At 37.3% G+C, this 21,218-nt stretch overlaps 1 protein-coding gene across 1 annotated transcript in view; it reads left to right on the forward strand.

The window, feature by feature from the left end:
• Positions 1-21,218, forward strand: part of LOC150085746 (ribonuclease H2 subunit A) — a 343,664-nt gene that overhangs the window by 312,303 nt on the left and 10,143 nt on the right. The window lies entirely within an intron of this gene.

Consider the following 21,218-nt stretch of genomic DNA (forward strand, 5'->3'; position numbering starts at 1 on the left):
TTAGTAAATTTGTAATAATGCAACTTTCATTTTGCGATTTGATTACTTTGCAAAATTAATTTTATTTAAAATATAATTTTGTTATAATAATAGTTTTTTAAGAAATAACCTTTTCTTTTTCAGTAGAAAAATGCCTTATAATGAATTTTTCATAGTACATTGATGAAATTCCCAAATCTGTGTAACATAATGCTATCCAAATCTATCATGCACAAATTTAATTAAATAGCCGTCTTAGTCTGACTTGTTCAATTAAAAGTTGTAGATAATCTTGCTAATTTTAAAAAAACTCATTAAAGGGGTGGGGGAGTTGGGGGAGTGCTGGATATTGTTTAACATATATTTATGTGATATGGAATAAGTATTGAATAGTTAATAAACAATTAATCAACATGGCATGCATATATAAACTCAAAGCCAACAAAAGTAAAAGATTTAATCCATAATAAGCAACACCCAAGATGCTGTATCATTCTTAAATTAATTAATTTAATAAATAATTAAATAATTTTCTAAATATATCTGTGTTCACTTCAACTTAATAAAATTGAATGTGTTCTGTGTTCACTTTTTTTTTTTTTTTCTACTTTTGTATGCTACATAAATAGGGTGACCAGATTTTCCATGGTTTTCTCCATTTTGGGCATAATGTCCTGGTGTCCCCCCCCACCCAAAAATGTTTTAGGGATGCTTGCCCCAGTTTTTATGTAAAGCCATTTTCTGAACTAAATATATGATATTCAAGTTAATAATATATAATTTTGTTAACATAGCATGACAACATTATCATAATAAATAGCAACACTCATCCATTTCACTTTTTAAGTAGTGGTGCTCAGGAGCCACATCATGTAAGTGTAGTGTTGAATACTGTAACAAGGGGGTGTTAATAATTCAGAAATTAAAACTGAGAATGATTATTCTCATATTTGTTTATACTTTACAATAAACATTACTTAAATTTAGCAGTCTGAAAACTGTTCTTAAATAAAATGTTTTCTTCTTGGATGTTACTCATCAAGAAATAAATTATTCAATACTTTATACACTGTAATAAATAATTTTAGTACACATGCCTCATGTTGCAAACCCTTTACCATGATCATATTCACATACACAATGGGTTAGTACTAGGGCTTGCATAAAACCGAGAAATTTCAAAACCGAGTTTAACCGAAGTTTACTCTTAAAACCGGTTTTAAAACCGATTTTTTCAGACTTAGGGAAAATAATTAAAAGCTTATAACACAGGTATTTATTTTATCTTGGGTAGATTGTACAAATCGTAATCAAATCTTTTAAACAAAATCTATCACCTCTTATAGTAAAAAAAATAAAAAAATTAAAATTCTCCAAAAAAGTAACCAGCTTGAGATTATACAAAATTACAAATTGTATTCAAATCCTTTGAATAAAAAATATCTTCTCGTATAGTAAACAAAAAAATAATAAGCCCTATAATAATAATAATAATAAATAAAAATAATGTGAAAAAAAACAGCTTGGGGAAATTACTTTACTATTTATTGCTCAGCTTCTGAAAATGATCCTTTAAAAAACACAGTATATTAAGCATTTTTCCTGATAGACTTGACCTTATTTTTGTGTTAAAGAGACCAGTGATCGAAAACACTCTCTCAGATTGGACACTTGTTGGTTTAATGGTCAGCAGTGCTCTATAAACTTTCTCCAGCTTTTCACTTCTACAGCTAGTTGCCTCCAAAATTTTAAATTCTTTGCTGATTTCCAATTCACTCGGATATTTTGAAGGCTCTTCAGTTAATCTCTTTATTACACTATTACATACTCTCACATGAGTGCATCTCCAACATCGGAACTAGACGAGTCTTTGTTTTCTTCTAAAAGAACGGTTCGTTTATTTTCAGTTTCTTCATTCAACGCTAAGACTCCTTCGGAATGTTTTGCAAATAATTTCTGATAAATCTCTACAGCATGCTTTTTCAAAACTTGCTTACTTGGAAAATCAAAAAGTTCTTGAACCTGAATCTTTTTTCCTAAACTTTTTGGGGTTGTGTACATAGCTCAGCAAAGCCAAAGTTTGGCAATTTCGTCTTGCATTGTAACGCTGCAAAAGGCTTTGGTGAAATTTTAAAGCAAATGGGTTTTCTGATGTATCAAGCTTAGCAAGCAGAAATTCTATTGAGGACTCTGCTTTAAGAAGTCTGTATCTTCTGAGGTTATAGCCTTCAGAATCATTTCATCTGGTCGCAAAGTTTCACTTAGCAATTCAAGTGTTTTCCAGTCATCTTCAGACACAGCTTCAGTTGACAGTACTGCACATAGAGCATTTGGAATGCAATTTTTCAATTTCAAAACTCTCTCAATCATATAGAATGTGCTATCTCATCTAGTCTTGCAATCTAATATAAGTTTATATTCTTTCCCATTAAATTTTGCTTTAACAAAATTTTGTAATACGTCATTTTTGGTAGGCGATTTTTGAAAAAGCTTGCAAATTTTTCTGACTTTGTTAATAGTTTGTGCAATACTGGCCATTGGATTGAAGAAATAAATGAACTCATCGGTAAAGTCAGTTTGATAAAGCATGCCTTGCTGTCTTTCTTCAACTGCTTCATCATCACTACTTTCTTCATTATTTTCATTTTCTTCATTGTCTTTGGGAGACTCAGAGACTGTGGCACTATAATTGATTGCTTTTTCATAAAGTACATATATAACTGACAGATGTATACAATGGGCTATATATTGTTGATGATTAGGCGTAATTTTCTTCCCAAACTTAATCATCATTGCTGCTCCATCGGTGGCAGGCAACAATATCCTCATCCAAGTTCAAACCAAATTTCTTCAAGTGTCCATTCACAATTTGCTCAGTTTTTCTGGTATCAAGTGAACCATTAATCTCAATAAGACCTAACGACCAATGATTATCTTTTGAATGCACATTTATATTCATATTCCTTTTATTTTGTATAGACGTATATTCGTCTAGAGTCAATGAATACCGTGCACCCAAAACCAATGAATTTTTGAAATGCTGAATGAGTTCTTCTTTCTTAGTTTTATAATAATTCAGAACCATATTTTTAATTCCATTCACTGAGGCTGGTGGTAATTTATCGTATTTATTTCTCTGAAGGTGAAGGCTTGATTGTATAAACTCACTCTTGGCAATTGAATTAAAAGAAAATCCATCTAAAGCAGCTAATTTTGAAATCTCTTCTTCCATAGATTTTTTAACGATAAAGTTTGCTAATGTTCTTACCATTTTTATGGGAGGTTCACTGACTGTTATCTTGTTTAATGTTAATCTGATGCATTTTCTTTAAATGCAACATCAAAGATGATGTAGATCCTCCAGACGACTTCATTATCTTCTGACATTTCGAACATTGTGTTTCATCTTTGCTTTTTCGAGCAAAATAATTCCATACATTTGATTTCATCTTAGACATATTAAGAGTAATAAATATTAATTAGTAGGAATTTATATCACCGACAATTTTAAATAAAAATATTGAAGATAACAAAGGCACAATACTATGCGTCACTCCCGCAAGCACTGAATGAAGAGTCTAAACGAGGCAAGTTTCAAAATTTTCACAAAAGAAATTTTTTATTTATTTACTCGCAATTTTTTTTCCCCCAATTAAATCTATTGTATTTTCAAAATTACATAAAAGCTAAATTTGGTGAAGCTGCTTTTTGGAGAACATTTGATCGCAAATTTAATAGGAATAAAGAAGCAAAAAACTTTCTACGATTGAAAGTTGATGCAATATTCAGCGAATCTGTTTCTAGTGGGTAACCATCAATAAGGCGCGTACCATAACTTGCTTGGCGAACAAGATAGATGGAACGGAGAAATGTTGAGCATTTTCTTTTACGCTATCGCTCCGACTCACTCAGTCGTAAATGAGTACACCTGCATTGTGCCATGATACAGGTGGGAAGATAAAAGGTATTCCATCCTAGATTTGGGCCACTTGCCCATGAGATTCGTTCCCAAACATAAAATAAAATAAAATAAAAAACATGTTTAAAACATAAAGCAGTTGAATGATCCAGACAAACGAACAAACAAAAGAAAATGTGCGTAACAAAAAACTATATTCGAGAGCTAACTAAGAAAATATTCGAATCCGGTTTTAGAAGCTCGGTTTCGGTTTTAACAACTCAATATGAAAACCGATTTAACCGGTTTTATAAAACCGGTTTGCAAGCCCTAGTTAGTACAGAGGTTCCCAAATTTTCTTGGTTCACAGCGCCCTTAATGTCCCAGTAATTTTTTCACTGCACTCCAGGCCATGAAACACAGTGGTTTTTAACCATTTAATAATTTAATTGTGTGTGTGTGTGTGTGTGTTAAAAAAATATATATTATATGATAGTTATAAATATATATTATATGATAGTTATTATAATAATATAAGTATAAACAAAATTAAAATTTATAATGCAAATTATATATACTAATATAATAATTTTATTCTTTATATAGAGGTACTAAATAAACATCAATTAAAATCCCACAAAATTAAAAAGATACGGTACCGTACACCTTTTCATAATGAAATAAATATATAGATTTTAAAAAAAATAAGTTTAAGTAACTTAATCCAAAATTACATGGCACCCCTGGAATGTTGTTGCAGCACCCCGGGAAACCCCTGAAAACCACTGGGTTAGAACAATGATTACAATTTAGATTTTCTCAAATTGTTGATGTCTCCAATCCAATGTCTAGTGTCTCACAGCCTCTCATTTTACAGCACCCTAAGTTGTGCTCTATTAGGCTTCCTACTTCATTTTATTGTTGAAAAGTTCCACAGTTCCCCTATATTTCTTCCCTTGTACCTGTTTGAAACCACCTGGCTAAATTTCTTAATGTAAAGTTCTTTATTTTTCTCTTTTCAAAGTATCCCAATCCCTTCATTATCACCATTATTGCAAAGTTGCTGTCACTATATGCCTGAATTTCAATTCAGGCATATAGTGACAGCAACTGCATGTTCTACCGATTCCGATTATTTGGTATTCTCGTTAGCTAAGTATATCTTGTGGTTGGCTGTGCAGTTTAAAATTTTCTTCTGGTCTTGCCAACTTATACTTTACCACATTTACAAACATGTAACATAGAAAGTGTAATTTATTCCTTCTGGTACTGGATTCTTGAACTGAGCCCCCCCCCCCATCTCATTTTTTTTAAAGAACATCTCAGGCCCATTCTTTTTACAGATTCTTTTTTTTTTTTTCCCTAAAACCTTTTAATGTCCAGAATTATTGCTGCCCTCTTTTAACTCATGTTGAAATATTTTTCTGTGGTCTTGTTGATTATATGAAGTACACGTTATTTAATAATAATGCTGTAATAGTGCTCATTTCCTCAGCAGTTTTTTTTTTTTTTTTTTGTTTCCACAAATTTTCACATCAATTTATTAACACATAGATTTGTTGCACATAAAGGTGTGGGGAATTTCCATTTTTTATATATAGTCTTCAAATAAAAAACGGTAACATGAAAATAGAAATTTACTTTTACATGTGACACGGTATGGAAAAACTAATTATACTACTACACTAATTTAACACACTACTTTTTAGTGTGTTAAATTAGTGTAGTAGTATAATTAGTGTAACACACTAATTGCAGCCTGTGAAACAAAGCTAACTTTGAATATGGCCCTTGTATGTGAAAAGGTTGGACATCACTGCCCTAATGTGCCTGGGCACAATTGCAGACACTCAAATTTAACCCTAATTTGTGACTTTTCCTCAATGTTGCCCTGTACTTGTTAAGTAAGTCAGAAAATCTACTCTTAATTGTCGTTAGTACTTAATATGTTTAGATATCACCTTTTGTGCCCCAAAAAGATGATATCTGCTCCAACCAACTTTTGTCACCAACTTTTGCCCCCGGCAGCTGGGGCCAATACACCTATTCCACCTATCCTTTTTTCCACAATATATTTGTTTAAAGACACCTACAACAACCTAGCTCCTGTGTGACCAGGGCATTCTGCCTTGGGTGTTCCCTGATTTTCAAGTTCAAGCTATGGCATTGATGTGGGCAGCTGAAAGCTTGATGGACCCCAGTTTAAACTTTCAAGTGGATCTACCCTGTTCTTCCAGCTCTCATAAAGGCCAATAATGCTATGTTGCTGCCTAATATCGTCACACTATTTACTTCAAGCACACTATTTACATCAAGCGCACACACACACACAAGAGTGCACGCCATTCCCCTTGGCATACATCAGATAAGCAGAACAATTCGTAAGGTTGTGATTTGTAGGACAACTGCTCCCTGTTCTCCTTTGAGCCACAGCACTCCCACTACCTTGAATCCTTTTGCTTTGTTGCCTTGGGCTGAGACATATTTCCTGTTCAAAATCAATATAATTAAGAATACTACAGTAAAATAATATATCTAATGCAGCAATCATCCCGACCTGCGAAACTTCTTTTCTTCTTTTCCTTGGTCGGATTACTGTTTCAAGAGTTCTGATGTCAATGTTTGCTCAGATCGTGTCAGTGAAATTATTCTTGCAGGAATGGAATCCTTTATCCCATACCCCACTTTAAAATCTTGTCCTTTATCTAAACCTTGGTTTTCCAACAAATGTGCTAAGCCTCTTCAAGAGAAGAATGTTGCATATCATAATTGGCTTGTTTCTAATTCTTCAGATTCATTTTCCGCCTACACCAAAGCTCGCAGCAATTGTAAAGCAGTTATTAACCAGTCCAAACTAGAGTTTGAACAGGCTAAGAGTAGAAAACTTGCTTCTTGCCCTAATGCTAGCCGAGCATTCTGGTCTCTTGCCAAAGCTATTGGCCGCAACTTTTTCCCACCTCTGTCCAAACCAGATGGTTCTGATGTCACTTCAGCCAAGGATAAAGCTGACCTGCTAGCATCCCATTTTTGTTTCAACTCATGGATTAACGATCTTGGTAAAACACCTCCCACCTTTCCCAACACGCTCCATTCAATGCCTCCTGTGGTCTTCCGTCAAAAGGATGTCAGAAGGATTTTGACGAATCTTGATGCTAAGAAAGCTCCAGGTCCCGATGGTATTTCTCCACTTGCTCTCAAAACCTGTGCTCCTGAACTTACTCCTATTCTTTGCCACCTTTTTTCACTTTCTTATTCCAAAGGTGTTTTTCCTTCTGCTTAGAAATTTGCTCATATTCAGCCAGTTCCTAAAAAGGGTGACAAATCCCTCCCATCCAGTTATCGTCCCGTTGCAATTACTTCTACTCTTTCTAAAGTAATGGAGAAATCAATTAACCGCCAAATTTTAAACTACCTAGAAACCTTCCGTCTGATCAACGATCACCAGTATGGATTCCGTCAGTGTCGATCCACTGGTGATATTCTGGCTTATGTTACCTACTCATTTATGGACTAATTCAATGGAAATGTTTGGTGAAACACAAGTAGTTGCTCTTGACATCGCAAAGGCTTTCGATCATGTTTGGCATAAAGGTCTTCTAAATAAGTTTCCAACTTATGGTTTGCTAACTGCTTTTAGTAATTGGTTATCCAGTTTTCTCTCTGATCACTCACTCAGGGTGATGGTAGATGGCTCTCTGTCTTCTAACTTCTCCACTAATGCCGGTGTCCCCCAAGGTTCAGTTCTTTCCCCCACTCTTTTCCTCTTGTATATTAATGACCTTCTTCCATTGACTGGAAATCCTATCCATAGTTTTGCCGATGATAGCACATTGCATTCCACTTTCCATTTTGAGAAACCTTATCCTGCTCAAACAGCTTCAACTTCTCGAAAATCTGCTATCAGTTCCTTAAATGCCGATCTTCAGGTAATTCTCCAGTGGGGCAAAGACAACTTAGTTGATTTCAACCCTTCTAAAACTCAGTCTTGTCTTATATCTCGCAAAAAGGATTCTTCTGCTCCTATGCTTATCTTTAATGACATTCCGATTTCTAGGCAAAATGATATATCTCTTTTGGGGATTACCCTGACTTCTAATCTCTCTTGGCACAAGCACATTACAAGTATTGCTTCCTCACTGCATCTAAAAAAACTCGGTTTTCTCTTTCGCGCTCGGCATTACTTTTCTTCCAAACAACTGCTCACTCTGTATAAATCGCAAATCCGCCCTACCATGGAATATTGTTCCCATATCTGGGGTGGTGCCCCCAAAACCTCTCTCAGGCTTCTTGATTCCATTCAGAAGAGGGCAGTTAGGTTAATTAACGACTCATCTCTCACAGAGTCTCTGCACTCGCTGTCTCATAGACGTACTGTTCCTGCTGCATGCCTCTTCTACAGATACTTCCATGGGCACTGTTCTTCTGAATTAGCTTCTGTAATTCCTGCTCTCGCTTTGAAAACAGTCCAAACATGTGCCGCCACCAGCCAACATCCATTTACTGTTCAAACTCACAGAACCAACTTTTCATCTTCCTCGTTTATTCATTCAACTGCCGTTTTCTGGAACAACCTTCCTTCATACGTATTTCCTGAAAATTACAGTCTACAGAAGTTCAAGTCCATTGTCAACAAATATCTTCTTTCGTCTTCTCAACCTCCAACCCAAGCACGATACTAAGTACTATAGGTTCTAACACCTCTCGTGTTTGGGGTTTGCATAAAAAAAAAAAAAAAAACTATGCACTGGTTGTGCAGCAATAATACATATTTTGCTATGAAGTTAATGTTATTAAATATGTACATATTATATATATATATATATATATATATACAGGGTGTTTCAGTTAAACGTTTCAGAACTTCTAAGAGGGGTAGGGCACATCCTGACAACTCGAAATCATATAGCAATGTGGGGTCGGAAATGCTTTCCTGAAGCGGTGTTGTACAGAGAAGCACCATAAAGAAAAGAGACCGTAAGTGAGAAATAGTTTTAATAATACATGAAAAGAAGCAAAAGGTACATGGATTAAAGTAAGTGTTCGAAGTTTCTTCCACGGGCTACAATGCACGCCTCACATCTCCGACGCATGGACATCCGAACATTCTGGAATACTCCAGGTGAATTTCGAATTTCTTCGGCAGCTACTGCGATTCTTGCAACCAGCTCCTCAGCATTGTCAACAGGGGTGTCATAAACTAGCGATTTCATATGACCCCAGAAATAAAAATCAAGACATGATAGGTTGGGTGACCAAGCAGGCCAACGCACGGGACCACCACATCCGATCCACTGTTGACCAAATGTGACATCCAGGTAGTTACGAACATCTCCGCTATAATGGGCAGGGGCTCCATCGTGTTGGAACCACATTGTCTGTTGCGTCGATGCAGAAATCTGTTCATCTCTCAAAAGTTGTGGCAATACTTGCTGCAGAAAGATCAAGTAGAGAGGTCCAGTTAGACGATGAGGTGATCTCCCATAATACCGGCCCATACATTGACCGAAAATCGAATCTGTGCTGCACGACGTCGTATTGCATGCGGGTTCTCGACCACCCAGATATGGTCGTTATGCGTGTTGAAAATTCCTTCCCTTGTGAAGGAATTTTCACGGTCGTATGAAATCGCTAGTTTATGACACCCCTGTTGACAATGCTGAGGAGCTGGTTGCAAGAATCGCAGTAGCTGCCGAAGAAATTCGAAATTCGCCTGGAGTATTCCAGAATGTTCGGATGTCCATGCGTAGGAGATGTGAGGCGTGCATTGTAGCCCGTGGAAGAAACTTCGAACACTTACTTTAATCCATGTACCTTTTGCTTCTTTTCATGTATTATTAAAACGATTTCTCACTTACGGTCTCTTTTCTTTATGGTGCTTCTGTGTACAACACCGCTTCAGGAAAGCATTTCCGACCCCACATTGCTATATGATTTCGAGTTGTCAGGATATACCCTACCCCTCTTAGAAGTTCTGAAACGTTTAACTGAAACACCCTGTATATACAGGCATACCTCGAATAACGAATAGGATGCGTTCCACAAAATTACTTCGCTAAGCGAAACTTCGTTTTCAGAGGTAAAAATACTATGGCCAGAATAGGGATACGTTCCTACGTAAAGAAAATGAAAAGCTTTTTTTTTGAACAAAGAAAAGTTTTATTAAATAAACAGTCAACATACATACAAAGTGAAATCACATTTTAAAATATGAGTCTAAAGTTGATTGCTTATGCTTTTTTTCTCTTTCATTTAACAATTGCCTATACGGAGTTATTGCATTTAACACTGATCGCTTAACAATAAAACTTCTTCCTAAATCAGGATCATTTTCACTAAAAAAATTAAAACGTTTTCAATGTCATTTAAGCACCTTTTAAATCTTTTGTTGTTAACACTTTTTCGGCAGGAACTGCTTTAACTTCGTCTTCATTATCTTTGTCTTCGTTGCTAACAAGGTTTTCTAAATCTTCCACTAAAAAACCATCTTCTGCATTCAATAAATTTCTAACATCCTCTTCATCGACATTTTCGAAACCTATTGATTGAGCCATCTGGATAACTTCATTTCTAATTTCTTGGATGTTATTTTCTTCTTCTACGCATTCTAGTACAACTTCTGGCCATATTTTGCGCCAAACTCCATGGTAAGCATTTCTTAGTGACTTCTTTCCAAGAACTATCAATGTTTTCAAATGCGTTTTTAATGGTGTAGTTTTTCCAAAAAGTTTTAACTGTCATTTCCCCTTTATCCTCTAGTTCAGTTAAATTGCTTAATGCTCGACGCAGATAATAAGCTTTAAATGATGCTATTACTCCCTGATCCAATGGTTGAAGCAGGGAAGTTGTGTTTGCTGGAAGAAACACAACTTTGACAGGAATGCATGTGTCCAACGTGTTAAGATCAGTAGGATGTCCCGGAGCATTGTCTAACAACAAAAGAGCTTTTTCTTCAAAGTTGTTTTTTTGACAATACCATTTTACTTCAGGACAAAAGTGGTTAACAAACCAATCAGTAAATAACCCCTTGGTAACCCACGCTTTTCTATTTGCTTTCCATATTACAGGTAAATTAATTTTTATGTTACCTTTTAACGCCCTCGGATTTTCTGAATGGTAAACTAATAACAATTTTAATTTATAATCGCCAGAGGCATTTGATCCAAAGAGTAACGTTAACGGTCTTTTGCTGCTTTGAACCCAGCAGCTGATTTTTCTTCAATAGAAATGAAGCTTTTTGTTGGTAGCCGTTTCCAGAACAAACCGCTTTCTTCAACATTGAACACCAAATTTGGTCGAAAATTTTCACGTTCAATTATTTCGTTTAGTTTTTCTGGAAACTTCTCCTGTTAATTTTACACTATGAATCCTGGCCCGTTTTTTAAATTTCTCGAACCAACCACGAGAAGCCCCAAAGGTTTCCGTAATTTCTTCAGTTTGTTTAGATTTCAGGTGATTAAACTGGAATATTTTTTTTATGTTAAATGGGGCTTGAAATTGCGGACTTCGTTATATCGAAGCTTCGTTATCAGAGGTAACGTTAACCGAGGTATGCCTGTATATATATTAGCATTAGTAGAGGCATTTGATGCAAGAAAACAAACTTATGCAGCATCAGCCAAAAAAAAATAAATAAATAAATAATAACCACTTCCACTTCACCCCTCTGTTCGTTCGAAATACCTGTCCAGCTGAGCCTTAAACTTATATAGGCTATCAACTTCCACAACAAGGGATGGAAGTCTGTTCCACCAACCAAACACCCACTGGCTAAAGGAAAATTTCTGCACGTCTATCCTACATCTGTCTTTCCTCAATTTGAATTTATGCCCTCTCAGGTGATTATTCTGAGCAAGAGGAAGAATCCCATCAGCATTGAGCATGCTCAAACAATTCAAGGCTTTATACACCTCTATCAGATCACCTCGCCGTTGCCTAGTCTCCAGACACTGTAATTTGCAAAACTTAAGCCTTTCTTCGTAAGAGCACCCCCTTTGTTCCATTCACCAATCTTGTTGCCCTTCTCTGTACTCGTTCCAGCATCTCTACATCCTTCTTGAAATGAGGCCTCCAGACCTGTATACAGTACTCTAGGTATGGCCTGACCATTGCCTTATACAAGGGAATAATGACGTCCTTATCCCTGCTAGAAAAATTCCTATATATCATCGACAATACACCATGAGCTACTCTTGCACCCGTCTGCACTGCTCAGAAAACTTCATATCTGCCTGCACAACCACCCCCAGGTCCTTTTCATTCTCTACCACTGTCAGTGTAGTACTACAGAGTTGATACGTTGCTCTGGGGTTGCTGTTTCCCATATGCAGTACTTTACATTTGTCAATGTTAAACTTAATTTGCCACCTCTCAGCCAATCTGCTCAACCTTTCCAGATCCTGTTGCAGTATCTCCACTAATAACATTAGTCCACGATGAGCAGTGTCCATTGCTTACCACTCTCTCTCTCTTCTCCCTCTCAACCACCCCTTTATCCATAGCAGCAATCTGCGTTCAATGCCACACTGCTCAAATTTGTGCAACAGTTTCAAAAGCCTTTCTAAGATCCAAGTATATAATATCAAAGTTATTCCCTGCATCCAGTTCTTTTGTGACTGCATCATAGTATCCAATCAAATTGGTCAGGCAAGACTTCCCCTTAACAAAACCATGCTGTGTCTGAGCTATAACTGAAGTCTTGTCTAGATGATCCTGCAGTGCTTCTTTAACCAGTGCATCCATTAATTTTCCGGGAACAGAAGTTAAACTAACATGTCTATAATTACTTGTGTCGCCTTTTGATCCTCCTCCTTTGTGAATTGGGGTCACATTTGCACACCTCCAGTCCATGGGTACTTCCCCTGAGTCCAAGGAAGTTCTCATACTTATGGCTAAGGGTTTGCTTACTTCCTTTGCTGCCTCCTTTAATATAACTGGGTAGATCCCATCCACCCCAGGTGCCTTTCTTGTATTTATCTTCAACAATTTCTCCTCCACTTTACTCTCAGTTATTACAAGATTCTCTAGCTTTCTGCCAGAGTTGAATACACCTCTGGCATTCCCCTCGCTGAATAACTCCTCATGTGTGAATATCAATGCAAAATATTCATTTAGTTTGTTAGCTACCTGAGCAGGATCATCAACATTTGACCCACTGATATCAAGTGGACCAATCTGATTCATCCCCTTCCTTCTAGAGTTTACATAAGTAAAGAACTCTTTGCTGTTTTTCTTTGCATCCCTTGCCAAAGATTTCTCGTAATCTGCCTTCGCCTGCCTAACCTCCTTTGTAACTTGGTTACAGATCAACTTGTATCTATCATAGGCTTCTGTGTCACGTGTTAATTTGTATGTATCCCATGCATTTTTCTTCTCTGCCATATGTCTCATTAGTTCATCTGACATCCACTTAGGCTTAAACCTTGAACAATATTTCTTAGTTGGTATGTAAAGGCTAGTAGATTCCAAGATAAGTTCTTTGAATGCTTCCCATTTTGAATTTGCTGTTGGTAACATCATCAGTTGGTCCCACTGTATAGAATTTAAATACTGTCTCAGTCCATCGTAGTCACCTTTACGAAAGCAATAACCCTTCCCTTTACCCCTAATGGTAGTTACCTCTTTGAGTAAATCCCACTTCAGCACACTGTGATCACTGCCACCTAGTGGTTCATTTACCTGCAGATTCTTAATGCATGAAGAATCACTGCTGATAATCAAATCAAGAGTATTACTCCCTCTAGTTGCCTCCCGAACATGCTGATGTAGAAAACAATCATCCAATAAATCCACAAAAGCCTTGCTAGTGTGTGAGTGACCAGCCCCCAAATTCCAGTCAATATCTGGGAAATTAAAATCCGCCATTATTAGAGTCTCTGATTTACTAGCCCACTCTATTTCCCTGTACAATTTCTTATTATCCTCATCAGAGTCATTAGGCCTATAGCACACTCCTACTCTCAATTTTGATCTCCCAATGTTTATGTCACACCAAACTGACTCGACACTGCACTGTCCAGCAATGTCGACTGGCTTCACTTCCTTGGATTTTATGTATTTCTTAACTAATAGCATAACCCCTCCTCCCTTCCTATCCTGTCTATCCCTTCTGTAGAAATTGTACTCCCTAAATTCCAGTTCTGCATTCCTTATATCTGTATGACACCACGTCTCTGAAATCCCCACAATATCTGCCTTTGATGTTTTGAGCAATACCTCAAATTCATCAAATTTATTTACTAAACTCCTAGCATTGGTGTATGCGCAAGTATACATGTACCTGTTCTTTTTCTTAGCTACCATAACACAACCCATGTGTTTACTTGTACCCCCATTGATTCCCAGCGGTCTCTGAAATATCCTGTATCTTATTTTCCAGGCTGCGGCTCATTCTAATAGAAGTTGTGCAAGAATCACCTTCACCTCTGCCTGCAGCTACTTTTAACCTTTTAGTCTGTGACCCAAGCTAGCAGTTTTCCGACCCACCTAACACTGCCTCGATAGCATCAGCAAACATTCTTGCACCCTTTCTATTTAAGTGTATCCCATCCCTGTAGAAGCAGTCTCTCCTGTTAACAAGTACAGACCAGGCTGAAAAAAATTCTACCCCTTGAGCCTTGCACAGTCTTTCCAGGGCCAAATTGATCGACAAGGTTCTCATCATATACTCCCTCCTATCGTGTCTGGGCAGAATTGAAGACACTTTCAAATTCAACCCTAATTCACGGCTTTTTTTTCAACAGTGACCTGTACTTGTTAAGTAATTTCGCCGGTCTCCTACTCTTAATATCATTAATGCCAACGTGTACAACTATATCACCTTTTGTGCCCTTAAAAGATGATATCCGCTCTACAACATCATCAACCTTTGCCCCTGGCAGACATACCCTGGTCTTGTTCCACCTATCCTTTTTACAAAGCATGTTTCCCGTTTTCCTGACAATAGAGTCACCAGCAACTACTAGTTCCTTTGGGACCAGCACATTCTGCCGCTGTGTTGCGTGATGACCAAGTGCAAGCTCTGGCATTGGTGTGGCCAGCTGAGAGCTTGATGGGTCCCTCACTTTTAATCCTTTGAGGGCATCCGCCCTGTCCTTCAAGCTCTCATATAGGCTCATAACAATGCTGAGTTGGCGACTGATTTCCTTTCACTCTTTGCATCGCGTGCACACACAAAGACATCCCCCATGGCAGTATCATGTCCCGTACCCGACTGCTCCACAAACATCATGCAAGTAGTGCATTTTAATAGGCTGTGATTCAGAGGGCAACTGCCCCCCTCAGTTCTCCCCTCAGCCACAGCACTCCCATTAGCTTGAGCCTTTTGCTTTGCTGCTCTGGTCTGAGTCATGATTTCGATTTAATTTCAATAAAATTTCAATTTCAGTACAAAATTAAAACCCTAAACTTATATCCCAACGCAGTTATAATGCTATATTTATATTTCAGTATCGAGTGTTATCTACGAAATCCCTTTATGTAACTTCCGTATCAAGTTAAGTATTAATTATTTATTTTTTACTAATTATTTATGTTACGTAACCCAAGTCGTTATATGTATAGTTATGGGGGAAACCGCTGGTGCCGTCTGACACTAAATACACCTTACACCTAAACATGATTGCTGACCAAAAGTACAATTTAATTGACAATGACGTTTAACAAGATTAATTATCTGATTAATTGACAATATTATGTACTATACTATATTAAACTTATGCTATCTATTATCGCGTAACAATGGCGGCAATTTACGAACGGTATCAATTTTTTTTCTTTCTCATTTATTCATTCACTTTTCATTTCTGGAACAACCTTCCTTCATATGTATTTCCTGAAAATTATAATCTCTGGAAATTCAAGTCTAATGTCAACAAATAACTTATTTCATCTTCTCAATCTCCAACCCATGCACGGTACTAAATACTATATGTTCTGATACCTGTTGTATTTGGGGGGTTTCGTTTAAAAAAAAAAAAAAAAACGTATAAGAACAGTTTTTTTAATTCCAAAATATATTTTTTTGCGTTTTTATCGATCATTGCAAAATATATTAAAATATGTATGTACAATTCTTTATTATTTGGGGGAGGGGGGGGTCAATAAGACTTTTCATGAAGGCATCTTGGGCACACTATGATTCTAGTCATGCTGATATAAAAGCTTTCTGAAAAAAAAAAACAAAATTGCAGAGTCAAAATTACAAATTCTGCCACCCTTCCCCAATAAGTTTTCCCTATGTTCATTAACAACCAGTGTTGGGTTCTGAAATTTTGGCACCTCTGCAGTGGCATACCTGGCAAAATTGTAGCTTTGCCGCTGCAGGTAGGAATGCATCAAGCCATTACAATGCCTGGATGCAAACAGTAAATGCCCCACTCATTACACGAAAAAAGTCACAAACTACTTATTTTCATACCTCCGAGAAGTGATATCTAGATGTAGTGCCCTTCAAGTTAATATAGGCCATGGTTACATGGGCTTTTTTTTTTTTTTTTTTTTACCCAACGGAAAAATTAAAATAAGTGCATTGCAAGCTTTTCTTTTCTCACTTGATTTTCTTAGTGTTTTTGAGAAGAAGAATGGATACCATTCTTTAATAAAATATGTTCAGCACCAAAACAGCTAAAGCTACGAGGTGCTAGTATAAGATAAATTGGTGAATGAAGAACCTTAGTTTTCAGAAGATAAACTCATGCAGCCCTCACCCAAGACTGACAAACTCTCTGCCACATTATGACTACCATTTAGTTCTACAAATGGAATGCTACTCTCAATCAATATAACCAAAGGTAGTTCTAGGTTGGCACTAAATAGGGCTAAGGAAATGATCAAAATAATGTGGATTATTTGTAATGATACATAATAATTAAAAATTAATGATTCTTTAGCCTTGGTTCCATTTTGACAGAGTTTGAACACAGGTCCTTTTCATAGTCAGGAGACTCAAACCTGTGCCATTAACTCCCCTCTCCCAATAATTTAATGTTATGCTAGTGTGAAAATAATATATATATATATATATATATATATATTTTTTTTTTTTTTTTTTTTTAATATATGTGAAAACAACAAACATTAGATTTGTTTACAATTAGATATGAATTTTTGTAATTATCAGGAAATATGTGTTGCTTACTCCTTAGAAAGATTATGATAGTTAAGAAATTTTATTCTAATGCCATTCTTGACCTTATTAATAAGGCTAAACATGCAGAAACTCTTATGGAAGGTTGTCCCAGAAAATTAAAATTGAAGGAATTAATGAGGAGGAAGAAAGGTTAGTTCTGTAAGTTTGAAATTGAAAGTAAAAGGATGTTGACTGGTTGTGGCACATGTTCAAAGTAGTTGTGTGGGGGGAGGGGGATTATAGAAGCCAATTCAGAAGAACAGTGTCCATGGCAGTATCTTTAGAAAAGGCATGTAGCATCAATGTAAGATCTGTAAGACAGAGAATAGAAAGGCTTTTTAAGAGTTGGGTCTTTAATTAACCTAACTGCCCTCTTTTGAATGGAGTCTAGCAGTCTGAGAGAGGTTATGGGGACACTGCCTCAGAAGTTGGAACAATATGCCATGGTAAGGGTGGATTTGATTTGTACAGAGTGAATAGCAAAGTATAAGAGCAGAAGAATCCTTTTTACTAGATATGAGATTTTATGAGATAAGACTGAGTTTTAGACAGATTGAAATTAACTAGGTTATCTTTGCCCATTTCAGAAATTACCTGGAAATCACCCTTTAAGGAATTAGGAGTTAATATTTGATATTATGAAGCTGTTTATGTAAGGAAAGATTTCTCAAACTGGAAGGTGGAATATGTGGTATCATCAGCAAAACTATGGATAGGGTTTCCAGTCAGTGAAAGGAGGTTATTAATATAAAGAAGAAAAGTGTGGGAGGAAAAAAATTCTGGGGAACACCAGCATTAGTAGAGAACTTAGAAGAAAGGGCCATCTGCCATCACCTGCAGTGAGTTGTCAGAGAGAAAACGGGTACCTAATTACCAAAAACAGTTTGAAAACTATAAGATGGACACATATTTAGACCTTTTTGACAAACATGATCAAAAGCCTTTGAAATACTCAAAAACTCAAATGCTTGAGTTTCGCTAAACTTTTCCATTAAATTTTTCGAGAGATTTGAAACATAAACCAGTATATCACCAGTGTACTGACGGAATCGATATTAGTGATAATTGATTAGATGGGAGGTGTCTAGAGAGTATAGGAATTGATGGTTAATGGATTTCTTCATTACTTAAGAAAGAGTAGAAATAAGGGCAATGAGACAGTAACTGGGTGTGATTTGTCACCCTTTTTTAGGAACTGGCTGGATATGAGCAAATTTCGAAGCAGAAGGGAAAAACCAGTGGAATAAGAAAGTGTAAAAAAGTGACATAGGAGTAGATTTAAAAGCACAGGCTTTGAGAACAAGTTGAGAAATACCATCAGGGCCAGATAATTTCGGGTGGGCCAGTAAATCAGAATGTCTTATAATGGGGGATTTTAATTTCCCAGAGATTGACTGGAATTTGTGGGTTGGTCACTAACACACTAACAAGGCTTTTGTGGATTTATTTGATGATTGTTTTCTACAGCAGCAGCATGTTCGGTAGGCAACTAGAGGGAGTAATTCTCTTGATCTGATTATCAGTAGTGATTCTTCATGCATTAAGAATCTGCAGATAAAGGAACCACTAGGTGGTAGTGATCACAGTGTGCTGAAGTGAGATTTACTCAAAGAGATAACTACCATCAGGGGTAAAGAGAAGGGTTTTTGCTTTCGTAAAGATGACTACAGTGATCTGAGACAGTATTTAAATTCTATACGGTGGGACTAACTGATGATGTTACCAAAAGCAAATTGAAAATGAGAAGCATTCAAAGAATTAATCTTGGAAGCTACTAGACTTTTCATACCATTAGCATTAGTAGAGGCATATGATGCAAGAAAGCAAGCTTATTCAGCATCAGCCAAAAAAAAAAAAAAAACACACACCACTCCCATTTCACCCCTCCGTTCGTTCAAAATACCTGTCCAGTTGAGCTTTAAATTTGTTTAGGCTATCAACTTCAACAAGTGATAGAAGTCGGTTCCACCAACCAACCACCCGCTGGCCAAAGGCAAATTTCCGCACATCTATCCGACATCCGTCCTTCCTCAATTTGAATTTATGCCCTCTGAGGTGATTATTCTGAGCAAGATGAAAAATCCCATTGGCATTGAGCATGCTTAAACCATTCAAAGCCTTATACACCTCTATCAGATCACCTCACCAGTGCCTAGTCTCCAGACTCTGTAATTTGCAAAACTTAAGCCTTTCTTCGTAAGAGCAACCCTTTGTTCCATTCACTAATCTTGTTGCCCTTCTCTGTACCCGTTCCAGCAGCTCTACATCCTTCTTGAAATGAGGCCTCCAGACCTGTATACAGTTCTCAAGATGTGGCCTAACCATTGCCTTATACAAGGGAATAATCACCTCCTTATCCCTGCTAGAAAAATTCCTGTATATCATTGACAAGACACCATGAGCTACTCTTGCAGCTCGTCTGCACTGCTCAGAGAACTTCATATCTGTATGCACAATTACCCCCAGGTCCTTTTCATTCTCCACCACTGTCAGTGTAGTACCGCAGAGTTGATACGTTGCTCTGGGGTTACTGTTTCCCATATGTAGTACTTTACATTTGTCAATGTTAAACTTCATTTGCCACCTCTCAGCCCATCTGTTCAACCTTTCCAGATCCTGTTGCAGCAGCATAGCGTCAGGAGTGTCCTTAACAACCCTGCCAACCTTTGTATCATCTGTAAACTTGGACATTAAACTTGATATCCCATCATCAATATCATTCATAAACACCGAAAACAACGGACCCAACACTGAACCCTGAGGAACTCCACTAATAACATTAGTCCACGTTGAGCACTGTCCATTGATTACCACTCTCTCTCTTCTGCCACTCAACCATCCCCTTATCCATAGCAGCAATTTGCCTCCAATGCCACACTGCTCCAATTTGTGCAGCAGTCTTCCATGTGCAACAGTATCAAAAGCCTTTCTAAGATCCAAATATATAATATCAAAGTTATTCCCTGCATCCAGTTCTTTTGTGACTACATCATAGTATTCGCATTAGCATTAGCATTAGTAGAGGCATTTGATGCAAGAAAGCAAGCTTATGCAGCATCAGCCAAAAAAAAAAAAAAAAAAACCCACTTCCACTTCACCCCTCTGCTCGTTCAAAATACCTGTCTAGCTGAGCCTTAAACTTATTTAGGCTATCAACCTCCACCAGAAGGGATGGCAGTCTGTTCCACCAACCAACCACCCGCTGGCTAAAGGCAAATTTCCGCACATCTATCCTACATCTGTCTTTCCTCAATTTGAATTTATGCCCTCTCAGGTGATTTTTCTGAGCTAGAGGAAGAATCCCATCAGCATTGAGCATGCTTAAAACATTCAAGGCTTTATACACCTCTATCAGATCACCTCGCTGGTGCCTAGTCTCCAGACACTGTAATTTGCAAAACTTAAGCCTTTCTTCGTAAGAGCACCCCTTTGTTCCATTCACTAATCTTGTTGCCCTTCTCTGTACTCGTTCCAGCAGCTCTACATCCTTCTTGAAATGAGGCCTCCAGACCTGTATACAGTATTCTAGGTGTGGACTGACCATTGCCTTATACAATGGAATAATCACCTCCTTATCCCTGCTGGAAAAATTCCTGTATATCATTGACAATACTCCATGAGCTACTCTTGCAGCCCGTCTGCACTGCTCAGAGAACTTCATATCTGCCTGCACAATCACCCCCAAGTCCCTTTCATTCTCTACCACTGTCAGTGTAGTACCACAGAGTTGATACGTTGCTCTGGGGTTGCTGTTTCCCATGTGTAGTACTTTACATTTGTCAATGTTAAACTTCATTTGCCACCTCTCAGCCCATCTGCTCAACCTTTCCAGATCCTGTTGCAGCAGCATAGTGTCATTAGTGTCCTTGACAATCCTGCCAACCTTTGTATCATCTGCAAACTTGGACATTAAGCTTGATATACCATCATCAATATCATTTATAAATACAGAAAACAATAATGGACCCAACACTGAGCCCTGAGGGACTCCACTAATAACATTAGTCCACGATGAGCAGTGTCCATTGATTACCACTCTCTGTCTTCTCCCCCTCAACCACCCCTTTATCCATAGCAGCAATTTGCCTCCAATGTCACACTGCTCCAATTTGTGTAGCAGTCTTCCATGTGCAACAGTATCAAAAGCCTTTCTAAGATCCAAGTATATAATATCAAAGTTATTCCCTGCATCCAGTTCTTTTGTGACTGCATCAT

The sequence above is a fragment of the Mastigoproctus giganteus genome, chromosome 5 (genome assembly GCF_048544385.1).
Source record: "Mastigoproctus giganteus isolate SK-2022 chromosome 5, ASM4854438v1, whole genome shotgun sequence".
Classification (NCBI taxonomy): Eukaryota; Metazoa; Arthropoda; class Arachnida; order Uropygi; family Thelyphonidae; genus Mastigoproctus; species Mastigoproctus giganteus.